The sequence below is a fragment of the Phyllostomus discolor genome, chromosome 9, assembly GCF_004126475.2.
Source record: "Phyllostomus discolor isolate MPI-MPIP mPhyDis1 chromosome 9, mPhyDis1.pri.v3, whole genome shotgun sequence".
NCBI classification, from domain to species: Eukaryota; Metazoa; Chordata; class Mammalia; order Chiroptera; family Phyllostomidae; genus Phyllostomus; species Phyllostomus discolor.
Window position 1 is genome coordinate 50,118,611 of NC_040911.2, and position 13,866 is coordinate 50,132,476.

General features: G+C 39.5%; 1 protein-coding gene and 1 pseudogene across 1 annotated transcript in view; both read right to left on the minus strand.

The window, feature by feature from the left end:
• PIEZO2 (piezo type mechanosensitive ion channel component 2) overlaps window positions 1-13,866 on the minus strand; it is a 427,386-nt gene that overhangs the window by 158,338 nt on the left and 255,182 nt on the right.
• LOC118496732 lies at window positions 6,581-8,836 on the minus strand (annotated as a pseudogene).

The window sequence follows — 13,866 nt, forward strand, 5'->3', positions numbered from 1 at the left end:
GAAACCTTCAATCTGTTCCCTTTGTTTATAAGTATGTTTCCATTTCATTTGTTCCTTTATTTTGCTTTTTAGATTCCACATATAATTGAAATTATATGGTAATTTGTCTGTCTCTGCCTGACCTTTTTAACTCAGCATAATACTCTCCATGTCCATCCATGCTATTGCAATGGCCTCTCTCTCTTTTTTTTTTCAAAGAGTATGAATACTACAGAAAGAATTGCTAAGTAAGCTGGGAAGTTTGTACTTGAAGTTTCACATTTTTTCTGGCACGCTAATTCTAGGATGCTATGCATTATGTAACCATTTTTTAAATTTACTTATTACAGCCCTGGCTGGCGTAGCTCAGTGGATTGAGCGCGGGCTGGGAACCAAAGTGTCCCAGGTTCGATTCCCAGCCAGGGTACATTCTTGGGTTGCAGGCCATAACCCCCAGCAACCGCACATTGATGTTTCCCTCTCTCTCTATCTCCCTCCCTTCCCTCCCTAAAAAATAAATAATAAAAAAAAATTTACTTATTACTGTGACCCTCCTATAATCCAGGATTTTTTCTCAATATTGGCAATACACAAAAAAGGTAACACCATAGTACCTGCCCTCCCAGAAATCACTCTTGATCTAACTATAATGATGTGATATGCTAGTTTGGTGAAAGCAAGCTGTTATGGAAATACTTTCTGTTTGTGGGTGGGATGCATGTCGGGTGGTAGTCAGGAAGAAAAATACTGTATATTGAGACAATCCAAAAATAATAGATAAGTAGAAAAGAGAAATCCTGAAGGACTGGTGAGATGTTACCAGGTTGCAAAGTTGGGCTGGGGAGGGAGAGTCAGAATCTGGAACAGGGAGAGCAAAAGCTCTACTTTGTTGTTGATGCATCACTGGATAGTTATAAACTTTATTCTTTCTTGATGGTTGCCACACAACTGTAGTGTCTTTACAGATGCCCTAGCCCCAATTTATTGAATAAAAATACCCATATTGTCAAAATTTATCCATCAATAAAAGCACTTATAAAAGACTATCTTAAATGTCTCCAAATAAATGTCAGTTTGCCTGAGAAGTATATGGTGACACAACTATGGAGTAGTAAATTGTCATTTATTGCTTATTTACAAGCAGAAAGACAAAGCTTTTCTTTTCTGTACATTTGGACTATCCCTTGTTTACCTTGGAGCCCAGGCCCAGATCTCCCAATGACAGACACAGGTGCATTTGGTAGGTGGCTCTGAAGATTACACTCCTTATGAAATCTAATAGAATTGGGAATGGCAGGGCATGTAAGCATGTGAACAATGATAGGACACTTTTCAAAAGTTGTTAAGATAAATGTTTCATATATCACAAACTGTTCTATTCATCAGAAGACAGCTGGTCCCTGCACAATCAGGGTTAGTTTCCAGTTTCCAGTAGACATATTAGAGCTGTGGCATGTGCTCCTCCTTTGGTACCCTCTGATCTTGCTCTGCTATTTCATGGCCAACATCTCTGTCCATAGTACTGGCCCTCACCTTCTGTTGAATTACAGTGCAAAGTGTGGTCTCTAGTTTCTCTTGCCTCTACATTGTGATCATTGCCCAGAGTTACTTTCAGAAAACTCAGGCTCAGCATGTCACTTTCCTCTTCTATCTCCTATCCTTCACTGCTTGGAGAATAACCTCAAGTACCAGCAAAGCATCCCCAAGGCATTCTGCAAGCTGGTCTCCTGTTTCTCCAGAAATTCTATCATTGTTAGCTTATGTGTTTGTTTCTACACCAAATTTGATTGTAATTCTTTTAGAAAAGAATGCGTCATCATTTTGCCTTGATAGCAGTGCCTAGTATATAGCAGCTTTAAATATAAGCTTAGCTACTTGAATTAAAAGCACAGAGACTAAGTTTATACCATTCAGTTATAGTAGGTGATCATGGGTATTATAGCAGTAGAGACTAAAGGATGTCAAAGCTCCTGCTTTTGAAAAACAAAAGGAGAAAGAAGGAATGGTAAGGAACTGTGGATACACAAGAGCATTTTAGAATACCTAGAATATTGCCACCTGAACCCCAACATCCATGATTTTTGTGCTCTTGTTCTGAGAATATCAGAACACAGAATAAGAGTATAACAATAGCACCACAAGAACACTTTGACTTAAATCTGAAGTCTACTTGCATCATATATAGCAAATAATTACTTTTGTGCTCTGCAGGCTGCCAATAAGAATCTTCAACTTTACCTTCTGGATGGATCAATAAATAAGTGTATGTAAATAAGAAATAAAACTTTGTTTAAATTTGAGAATGCAAAATTCTAATTAAGAAACAAAAAGACATTGAAATATTAAATATTACTAAATATGAAACAACCTGATAATTCCTCTGAGATCCTACAACTGTACTTTATTCTGATTATTATACATAAAAATTCATTCTACACCTTTTGATAAAAGAAGGCATCATTGTACAAGAACTATATTTCATTGCATCATGGGGGTTATTCCCCCCTTCACAGGCCCAAGCACACAGCTAACTCTCAGCTCTACTGGGACTCCCTAAGCCCATTTTCAACATCTCTCTGTCTCCCACAGAGCTCTTGTTTGGTATATTTTTCTCTCCCTCTAAAGTGCTCATAATATCTTACAACACACAGTGATTACAAATTGGTAGGGTATTTGTTTCTACTTATACATGTTGGAAGATTCATAAAACTTCCACTTGTTTACAGGTTCACTCCAGATCACATCTGCTTGGTCTCTAGCAATATAGGAATCCAACCATTTGCAAAAATTACATAATACTGAAAATAACACCACACTATAAGAAAGTTTAATGTTGGTAAAATACATATAACATAACATTTGTCATCTTAATTTTTAAGTGTAGAGTTCAGTGGTATTAACTATATTAGCATTGTTCTGAAACCGTCACCACCACCTGTCTCCAGAATTTTTCATTTTTGCAAACTGAAACTGTGCCCATTAAATAATAACTTCCCATTCCCCAATCTCCTCAGCTCCTGGAAGCCACCATTCTATTTAGTCTCGAAGAAATTGACTACTTTTAGCATAATGCTCTCCAGTTTGTGAAATAAGCCAAGCAGTGAGGGACAAATACCATATGATCTCACCTTTAACTGGAACATAATCAACAAAAGAAAAAATGCAAACCAAATATAACCAGAGATATTGAAATTAAGAACAATCTAACAGTAGCCAGAGGGGAGGGGAGAGGGGACAGTGGGGAAAAGGGTTTTTAGGAACTACTATAAAGGACACATGGGCAAAACCAAGAAGGAGGGTGGAAGCAAGGGAGAGAGGTGGGTTTGGCTAGGGTGGGGAGGAGTGGTGGGGAGAAAATGCAGATAACTTTAATTGAACAACAATAAAGTGATTTAAAAAAAGAAATTGACTACTCTCAGTACCACATGTGAATGGAATTATACAGTATTTGTCTTTTTGTCTTTAAGTCTCTGTAAGGCTGAATAATATTTCACTCTATGTATATAACACATTTTAAATCCATTTTTCCATAGATAAAAAATTCTACCTTTTAACTGTGTGACTAATGCTGCTATGAATATCAGTGTACAAATACCTCTTCAACACCCTGCTTTTAATTCTTTTAGACAAATACCCAGAAATAGAATCATGTGATCGTATGCTAATTCTATTTTTAATTTTTTGAGGAACCACCACTTTGTTCCCCACAGTGGCTGTACCACTTTATATTCCTACCATTGGTGAACAAGCATTTCAATTTCTTCACATCATTGCTAACACTTTTTATTATTATTTTTTGATAGTAGCCATCCTAATGGGCATGAAGTTGGACACCACACTTTTAATTTTGCTTTTTCTTCTTAAGAGCTCATAGCTCTTTATCAACCAGGCCTCTCATAGTGATTCAGGGAGGCATATTCTTCAATTAAATAAGCATTCAGTAACTAGAATGTATGAGTATGGAGTTGGGTTGATAAAAGTCTAGGCAGGTTTTATATCCTCTTTTGAAGCCAAGAATTATATTCTTTCCAACTAGGGTAAAAATATTGCTTATGGGCATGAATACTCTAGATAAAACATCTCTTAATAATCTCATTTAAATCTTAGGTCCTTTAATTGAAATAGATGGGGGAATGATTGGAGGGAAGAAATGGAAAGAGAAGAAGTAGAGGAGATTCAAATATTTCTCAGAGAGTCTGAGTGCAGGCTCAGAAGGGAGGAGGCTTGCTGATGCTGGCACAGCTCAATCAAGAGGGCAAGTCCCCCAATGTCAGACCTCCAGGGTGCTTAGTCATTTCAATTCTCAGACTGCTTCCCCTGGAAAGGGGTTTGGTGACACCCCAATGGTCCCAAGGCTCTCTGTAAGGAATCCCATGCTAAGTATTCAGGAGATTCATGAAACAAACAAACAAACAAAAAAAGCTGAATGAATGAAACAGTGGTCATTAGCATTGACCAGTTTCATATACTCTTTTGATTCAGGTGAGTACCCAGTAATAAAAGTAACCGTTAGCAAAGGAGCAGGGAAGTCTCATTTGTGTGAGCAAGTCATGTTTAGAGGAAGTGCAGAGCCTTTAGGATAAATTGTGTTTGGAGGTGTAAAGCTAGCAATACTGGAGCTTCCCGTAGAAACTTCTTGAGGATTTAACTCTAAGCAAACATGGGTCCTCTGAAGAAGATTGTGGTAATTGTAGGGGGAAATCACCATAGAGCTTATCTTGCTTGCTTTCTTTGTTTAAGTATGAAAAACCCACACCACCAACTGTCCAATGTCTGAAAACAGTTGTTTCATATATGCTGTCTAGTTTCTCTTTGATTATGGGGAGAAAATGAGTTCAGTACACTTTATATCTCTTTTTAACATTTTAACATTTAAAAAATTTATTGTTTTGAAAGCAAGAGAGGAAGGAGAGAGAGAGAGAGAGAGAGAGCGAGAGAGAGAGAGAGAGAGAGAGAGAGAAAGATAGGAGAGAGCAGAGAGGGAGAGGGAAACAGATTTGTTGTTCCACCTATTTATTAATTCCTTGGTTGACTCTTGTATGTGCCCAGACTGGGGATCAAACCTGCAACCTTGGTGCCTCAGGATGATGCTCTAACCAACTGAACTACCTGGCCAGGGCACATTTTAACACTTTTTAAAAACATGATTGCATAATGGTTGGTATCTACCTACCTATCTACCTAAAAATAGGGTGCTCTAATTAACAGAACTTTTTTTTTGGTAACAGAACTTTTTTTCTTTTTTACAGATCTTATTAACACATTTTATTGGACAAGAGATAACTCAGCAAATGTTCTGTAAATGTGTACAGCAATATGCTGTATTTATGAGTTAAAATCATATTCTACTTTAGTGTTAGCATCAAGCCCTTAGGAGAAATTTTTAAAATCTTCTTTTCTGTTAATACATATCAAAACTATTCACACTTAGGGCTGGATGGGCGGCTAAACACAGAACCGCACAGGTCCTTGCCTGCATGGGAACAGCGAGGGCTAATACTGAATGTCTCTTTCATATCCTGGCTCACAGCCACCTTCTGGCTATAATTCCATCTATCAGTCATTAAATAAAACCAGGAGAAAGCAACTCAGGTCTCTGGGAATCTCACCCCTTCCATAAGGAAAATGCTCTGCCAATTCAAGTTTCACTCAGGAAGACAGAAGATTTAAGACCTTGGTGACAATTATAATCCTCTGAGAAATTATTTTCCCTTAAAGTCAAGATAAGATGATAGCGTTTACCATATTTTCCCTTGACTGTTAAAATCCCTGGTGTTGATGTAGGCAACTTGTATCTGCAATTAAGCCTGCAAGAGAGGAAGGTCTCTCTTCCTCCCCAAAGCATCCTAACTCACACATGTGTCGAACCTCAGCTTAGGAAGCAAGAAAGACACTGAGGTTTACACTTTCTAGTAGGTTGAGGAAGCTGTGCTCATAACATCTTCAGAGATTTTGGTACTGGCAGGGTGGATGCTTGCAAAGTACTTGACATCACTGTCATGATCCATCTGAAGAGCCATGATGGTTTGTTCTACAGCTTCCTGAGGACAGCTGCCAGAGGTTAGGAAATAGTCTTTTTCTAGTAGAGTCTGTCTTCAGGTCTTTGCAAGAAGCACTCAAACATTTAGAACGCTATCATTTGCTAAGGTTAGCAAATATAGCATCAGGTGCACAGTAACTGGTCCATTGGAAGGCAATCATCTTCAATGACAGTCTGGCAGACAAATACAAAAGCTTGACGACCAGACCACTTGGGACATCTACCAAAATCTCCCACAAGCTCATGGATGAAATCTACCCTGAACACTGGTGGCAGCTTCTTCACCATCTCACAGACCAACTTGTAAGAAATCCAATGAACGAAAGAAACTATCTGCACATAGATTCAGAGCAATGGGGTGTAAATAGTCCTAAACATCTCTGGTACTATATAATTCTAGAAGTAAAATCAGCTGTTCAGCCAGTTCAGTTCAAAAGCGCTGATTTCTACTATTATCTGTCACCAAAAACTCCTGAAGCGGATAAAGATATTCTCTTCTTTTATCAATATGAAGAAGCTTCAGAAAATCACGCAAGCATTTAAGGACACCTATCCTGATCTCATAAAGGTCTTTTAAAAAGCCTTAAAAAATTGGAACCACCCCTGGCTGGCATAGCTCAGTGGATTGAGTGCGGGCTGTGAACCAAAGTGTCTCAGGTTCGATTCCCAGTCAGGGCACATGCCTGGGTTGCAGGCCATGACCCCCAGCAACCGCACATTGATGTTTCTCTCTCTCTCTCTCTTTCTCCCTCCCATCCCTCTCTAAAATAAATAAATAAAATCTTTAAAAAAAGTTGGAACCAGGTCTGCAGCTATCAGCTGATCTCCAAGAATAACTGCAAGCTCATGGATGGAGAAGGCTAAAGTTCTGATGCCAGAGTCTCATAAGTCTCTCTCAGGCAGTGCCAGTTCTGCCTGCCAAGGGTCAGGGCCACACCTGGGAAGCTATATGGACAGTGTTTAGCAATTTCAGTGTCCGCTGTCTGTTCATGAGAGGGGTCAGTTATAGACAAGTACCGATCTAAAGAGCCTGAGGCACAACGTGTTATACTTTAGAACTCCTTTCCTCATCAGGGCTAAAACTACTACTGGTTTTCAAGTCTGAGTCATTATGAATATAACAACGGGTGGTCTCCATATTCTCAACATCACTGATTAAGGGCATGGAGGCATCATGATTTATTCTACAGTTTGGCAGCTCACTGATGCCCAGATCATCTTGCACATCACTTTTCTTCTCGGCATCACTGGCCTCTTCGTGAGCATCCAGACTGGAAGTGTGGTGTGGCAGACAGCACATCCACTTGTGCTCTAACATCTTGATCATCAATATGCAGTTCTAGATTTTCTATCATTTCTTTAAGCTCCTTTCTGGTGGTCATAGTGATGTTTGAAGAACCTGATATGGTTATTTCAGGTGTTTCTTCTGGTCTCTCTGGGTTGAGTGTATTCCCAGAGCTCTGCTCAAGCTCTATATCTAGATCTATTTCAGGAAGAGGAGTCCTCCAGAAATGGAAGGAGTTGTATAATTCCTGATCTAAGAGAGCAGACTGTTGTGAACTGGTGCCAACCTCTGGCCATAATGTAGATTTGTAGTTACCAGTTGTTTTTTTTTTTATCATTCTCATTACTAGCTGTTTCCTGATGAGAGTCTGAGGACAAAGTACAAAGCAAAGAACTGTCCACTGAAACATTTATTTCACCTGGAAATTTCCTAGTAGTGTTGGCATGATCTTCCATAGTGTTTTCCAGATTGACACTGGAATTACAAATATTGGGATCTGAAGGAATATTCTCTGGCCTGATTTGTACATCCTCTGGGACTTCTTGATCTCTGATCCTATTTTTGTCTTCTACTGATATAGCTTTTTAACTTTTGTTTTCTTCTTTAAAATATTGGCCTAAGCTAGATGGGTTAGCAAAAGTAGATATGAAAGGTCCCAGAGACTGAAAAGCTGCTTGGCAAAGCCAACATGAAGGATCACTGATCAAATAAATAAATAGCGCTGATAATTCAGTCTGCCAGATTACTTGGCACGTTGCACATGGAACCTCCATGAAGCATTCAGCACAAGCTTTCTGGATTCCCCATATGTTATCAGAACAAAGTTGGAAAAACCTGGGAAGCAACATTTCCTCGGTAGCTTGCTGGCAAACTACACTGCAAATATCTCCAAAATTGGCAGCACAGACCTTTTGAACATGAAACATACCCCGATCACAGCACATCTTACAAAACCTTGGGAAGATAAGATACTCTGTAATGTCCTTTCCAACTATGGGAGCCATTTTGCACATTATAGTCACAACTTCTGTTTTCACATTGTCATTGCTATTTGGGGCAGTGAGCTCTATGAGGACTGGGCACACCTTGATCTCCACATCAAATTGCTCAGTTAACTCTTGCTCCAACAGAGCCAGCAAAGCTGCCTGGCTTGTTTTTCTTACCTGATTATTCTGATCTGCGAGATATCTAACCACATTAGGTAGTAAGTATGTGGAAAAAGCATATGGGATTGAAGGCCAGTTTTCTTGACAAAATAATGCAATATGAGGCACCTGTTCCATCAGCTCTGCTCTCACAGTTGGTTCTGGATTGCCAGCTAATCTGCTAATTCTGTCTAAAACAGCAATACAATCTCTTTCATCATTGCAGACTTCCCTCAATGTATCCAGCAAACTCTGGGCCACCATTTATCTGTTATATACGTTCTCATTTGCAGCATACTTGTCTGATCTCTCCAGTGGTTTCAACATTTCATCCGGTGAAACAAAGTCCAGGGATCCATCTGCATCCTCCTACAGGTCTGCTTGGAGCAGTGAGAGGTGATGACAGTGATTTGAAGCCTGGCAGAGGTTGAGGTTACACCCTCATGGTGGTAACAGAACTTTTTTATTATAGTTTACCGTATGTAAACACAACCTGAACAATAAATACCTGATTTGCAAATAGCCCATACATAAAAGTGAATGAATATATCTTGCTTCATTTTTTCCTCTTTTTACCTCATTTCGGAAACAACCCCAAAGTTTTCCCAATTACTATCATCAGGAAACATTCATCATATATTGGCATCACAATTTTCATCAGAGATTTTACCCGAGCACATTCCTTTGTTTCTGTCTCTCACCATTTACATTTTCTCGATGTATATGTATATTCTCTTCTATCTCCTTCCACATTCTCCTCTTCCTTCAACTTTTACCAAGGAATTTCTAGAAAAATTCTTCTCTTTTTACTCTCTCTTCATATTATTTGTAAATCCAAGAGTGATTTAAATTATAAATTGTAACTACAATAGTGCTAGTGATAAGTGTCAGAGAAGATTAAGTTATATATTTTATAATGAAAATAGATTTAATTACAAGTCCAATCACTTTCTTTTTAAAATATATTTTATTGATTATGCTATTACAGTTGTCCCATTTCCCCCCTTCATTCCCCTCCACCCTGCACACCCTCTCCCACCCACATTCCCTCCCTTTAGTTCATGTCCATGTGTCATAAGTTCTTTAGCTTCTACATTTCCCATACTATTCTTGACCTCCTCCTGTCTATTTTCTAGCTACTATCTATGCTACTTATTCTCCATACCTTTTCCCCCTCTCTCCTCCTCCCACTCCCCTGTTGCTAACCCTCCATGTGATCTCCATTTCTGTGGTTCTGTTCCTGTTCTAGTTGTTTGCTTAGTTTATTTTTGTTTTCATTTTAGGTGTGGTTGTTAATAATTGTGAGTTTGCCGTCATTTTACTGTACATGTTTTTTATCTTCTTTTTCTTAGATAAGTCCCTTTAATATTTCATATAATAAGGGCTTGGTGATGATGAACTCCTTGAACTTGACCTTATCTGAGAAGCACTTTATCTGCCCTTCCATTCTAAATGAAAGCTTTGCTGGATAGAGCAATCTGGGATGTAGGTCCTTGTCTTTCATGACTTGGAATACTCCATTCCAGCCCCTTCTTGCCTGTAAGGTTTCTTTTGAGAAATCAGCTGACAGTCTGATGGGAACTCCTTTGTAGGTTACTGTCTCCTTGTCTCTTGCTGCTTCTAGGATTCTCTCCTTTATTTTTACCTTGGTTAATGTAATTATGATGTGCCTTGGTGTGTTCCTCCTTGGATCCAACTTCTTTGGGACTCTCTGAGCTTCCTGGACTTCCTGGAAGTCTATTTCCTTTACCAGAATGTGGAAGTTCTCCTTTATTATTTGTTCAAATAACTTTTCCACTTGTTGCTCTTCCCCTTCCCCTTCTGGTACCCCTATAATTAGGATGTTGGATTGTTTAAAGATGTCCTGGAGGTTCCTAAGCCTCCTCATTTTTAAAAAAAATTTTTGTTTCTTCATTCTCTTCTGTTTGGTTGTTCCTTTCTTCCTTCTGGTCCCTTCCATTGATTTGAAACCTAGTTTTCTTTCCATCACTATTGATTCCCTGTGCATTTTCCTTCATTTCTCTTATCATAGTCTGTATTTATTCATCTAATTTGTGACCAAAATCAACCAATTCTATGAGCATCCTGATCACCAGTGCTTTGAACTGTGCATCTGATAGGTTGGCTATCTCTCAGTCACTTAAAAAAACTGATTGCAAGGCTTTCAATTCTGCTTGAGCCATCTCCCCCTCCCCCTTTGTTCTGGTCATGCCTGTTATGTATGAGAGGTGGAGCCTTAGGTGTTCACCAGGGCAGGGCACCCCAGTTGCTGGGTTGTGATGTTGTATGTGGGGGCAGGGTCCAAGAGGAAACAATGGCACTTTCTCCGCTCTCTGTGGGACCTCAGCCCCTTCTGCTGCTTCCCCTGAGCAAACTGGGCCCCTCTGGTGCCAATTCCCATGTGGATGGGCTTGAGCACACCGTGGGACTTTCCAAGGACCTCTCCTATGAGGCTGGGAGTCTCTCCCTGCACCTCAACCCCCACAGGTGTTTTCAGTCATTGCCCCAAGGCTCTATTTCCCAGCATTGTGATCCTGGGTTGCTCGCAGTGCCTTGCTTCACAATCCCCACCTCACTGGGTTTGCTGGTTGCCACCCCTTGGCCAGGGTCTGTCAGCTGCCGCTTGTGTGCTCAGGGTCCACCCGCTGTGGTCTTGTGAGCCCAGGATGCCTTACACGCCAGGTCCCAATGCTTTCTGCTCTCCATACCATGACCTGCGGCTGGCTGCCTGACTCTGCCCCTCCTACTGGTCTGGATGAATGTGTCTATTTTAACTTCTTGGTTGTCCGACTTCCATTCAGATCAATTTTCTGTCAGTTCTGGTTGTTATTCTGTTTCTAAATTGTTGTTGTCTCTATCTTGGTTGTGCAAGGAGGCACAGTGTGTCTACCTATGCCTCCATCTTGGCCGGAAGTCCCCAATCACTTTCTAAAATGTGTTTCTCAAGCTATGTCCTGAGGCCCATTTTAAAAAATACCTATCCACTGTGTATTGATTTATTTGTAAAATACAATAAAAATAATTAGTATAAAAATATTTGCATGCCTGACTATGTCCAGCAGAAGTCCAACCATTGTTTTTTTTTTTCAATCATTGTTCTAGTACAGTTTCCTCCCCCCTACTCCCGTTCCAGCCCCTCCACCCAACCCTTCCCCCTTCCCCCCATTGCCCCCCACCCCTAGTTTTTGTCCATGTGTCCTCCAAATTTGTTCCTGTAATCCCTACCCATTTCCCCCTGAAATTCCCTCTTCTCTCCCCTCTGGCCACTGTGAGACTATCCCCTATTTCAGTGTCTTTGGTTATATTTTGCTAGTTTTTTGTTTTGTTTTGTTTTGTTGTTTAGATTCCTGTTAAAGGTGATATCATGTGGTATTTGTCTTTCACTACCTGGCTTGTTTCACTTAGCATAATGCTTTCCAGCTCCATCCATGCTGTTGCAAAGGGTAGGAGCTCCTTCTTTCTTTCTGCTGCATAGAATTCCATTGTGTAAATGTACCATAGTTTTTTGATCCATTCATTTACTGATGGGCATCTAGGTTGCTTCCAGCACCTAGCTATTGTAAATTGTGCTGCTATGAACATCAGGGTGCAAAGGTTCTTTTGTATTGGTGTTTTAGTGTTCTTAGGATAGAGTCCCAGCAATGGAATTGCTGGGTCAAAAGGCAGATCCATTTTTAGTTTTCTGAGGAAGTTCCAAACTGCTTTCCATAATGGTTGTACCAGTCTGCAGTCCCACCAACAGTGCACTAGGGACCCCCTTTCTCCACATCCTCTCCAACACTTGTTGTTTGTTGCTTTGTTTATGATGGCCATTCTGTCTGGTGTGAAGTGGTATCTCATTGTGGTTTTAATCTGCATCTCTCTGATGGCTAGCGATATTGAGCATCGCTTCATGTGTCTTTGGATTTTCTGTATGTCTTCCTTGGAGAAGTGTCTGTTCAAGTCCTTTGCCCATTTTTTAATTGGGTTACTTGTCTTCTTAGAGTGGAGTCGTGTAAGTTCTTTATATATTTTGGAGATTAAACCCTTGTCTGAGGTATTATTAGCAAATATGTTTTCCCATACAGTTGGTTCTCTTTTTATTTTGATACTGTTTTCCTTAGCTGTGCAAAAGCTTTTAATTTTGATGAGGTCCCATTTGTTTATTCTTTCCTTTATGTCCCTTGCTCTAGGAGACAAGTCAGTAAAAAAGTTTTCTGCGTGAAATATCTGAGATTTTCCTACCTACGTTCTCTTCTAGGACTTTAATGGTGTCACGTTTTATATTTAAGTCTTTTATCCACCTTGAATCTATTTTTGTATAAGGTGTAAGTTGGTGCTCGAGTTTCATTTTTTTGCACGTAGCTGTCCAGTTCTCCCAACACCATTTGTTGAAGAGGCTATTTTTATTCCATTTTATGTTGCTGCTTCCTTTGTCAAATATTAATTGACCGTAGAGGCTTGGGTTTATTTCTGGGCTCTCTGTTTGTTCCATTGGTCTATGTGCCTGTTTTTATGCCAGTACCAGGCTGTTTCGATTACAGTGGCCTTGTAGTATAGTTTAGTGTCAGGTATTGTGATTCCTCCTACTTTACTCTTCTTTCTCAAAATTGCAGCAGCTATTTGGGGTCGTTTATGGTTCCATATAAATTGTTGAAGTGTTTGTTCTATGTCTGTGAAATATGCCATTGGTACTTTAATAGGTATTGCATTGAATGTGTAAATTGCTTTTGGTAGTATGGACATTTTAATGATATTAATTCTTCCAATCCATGAACACGGTATATGTTTCCATTTGTTTGTGTCTTCCTTGATTTCTCTCCTCAGTGTTATGTAGTTTTCTGAATACAGGTCTTTTACCTCTTTGGTTAAGTTTATTCCTAGGTATTTTAGTTTCCTTTTTGCTATTTCAAATGGGATTTTTTTCTTGATTTCTGCTTCTGCTGTTTCATTGTTGGTGTACAGAAATGCCTTTGATTTCTGGATATTGACTTTGTATCCCGCAGTTTTACCAAATTCATTTATTAGGTCAAGCAGTTTTTTGGTGGAGTCTATAGGATTTTCTATGTACACTATCATGTCATCTGCAAACAGTGACAGTTTTGTTTCCTCCTTTCCGATTTGGATTCTTTTTATTTCTTTTTCTTGTCTGATTGCTGTGGCTAGAACTTCCAGTACTATATTGAATAGAAGTGGTGAAAGTGGACATCCTTGTCTTGTTCCTGTTCTTAGTGGAAAAGATTTTAATTTTTGCCCATTGAGTATAATGTTGGCTGTAGGTTTCTCATATATGGCCTTTATTATGTTGAGGAAGCTCCCTCTATTCCCACTTTACTGAGTGTTTTTATCATGAATGGGTGCTGTACCTTATCAAATGCTTTTTCTGCATCTATTGATATGATCATGTGGTTTTTGTCTTTGCTTTTGTTTATATGATG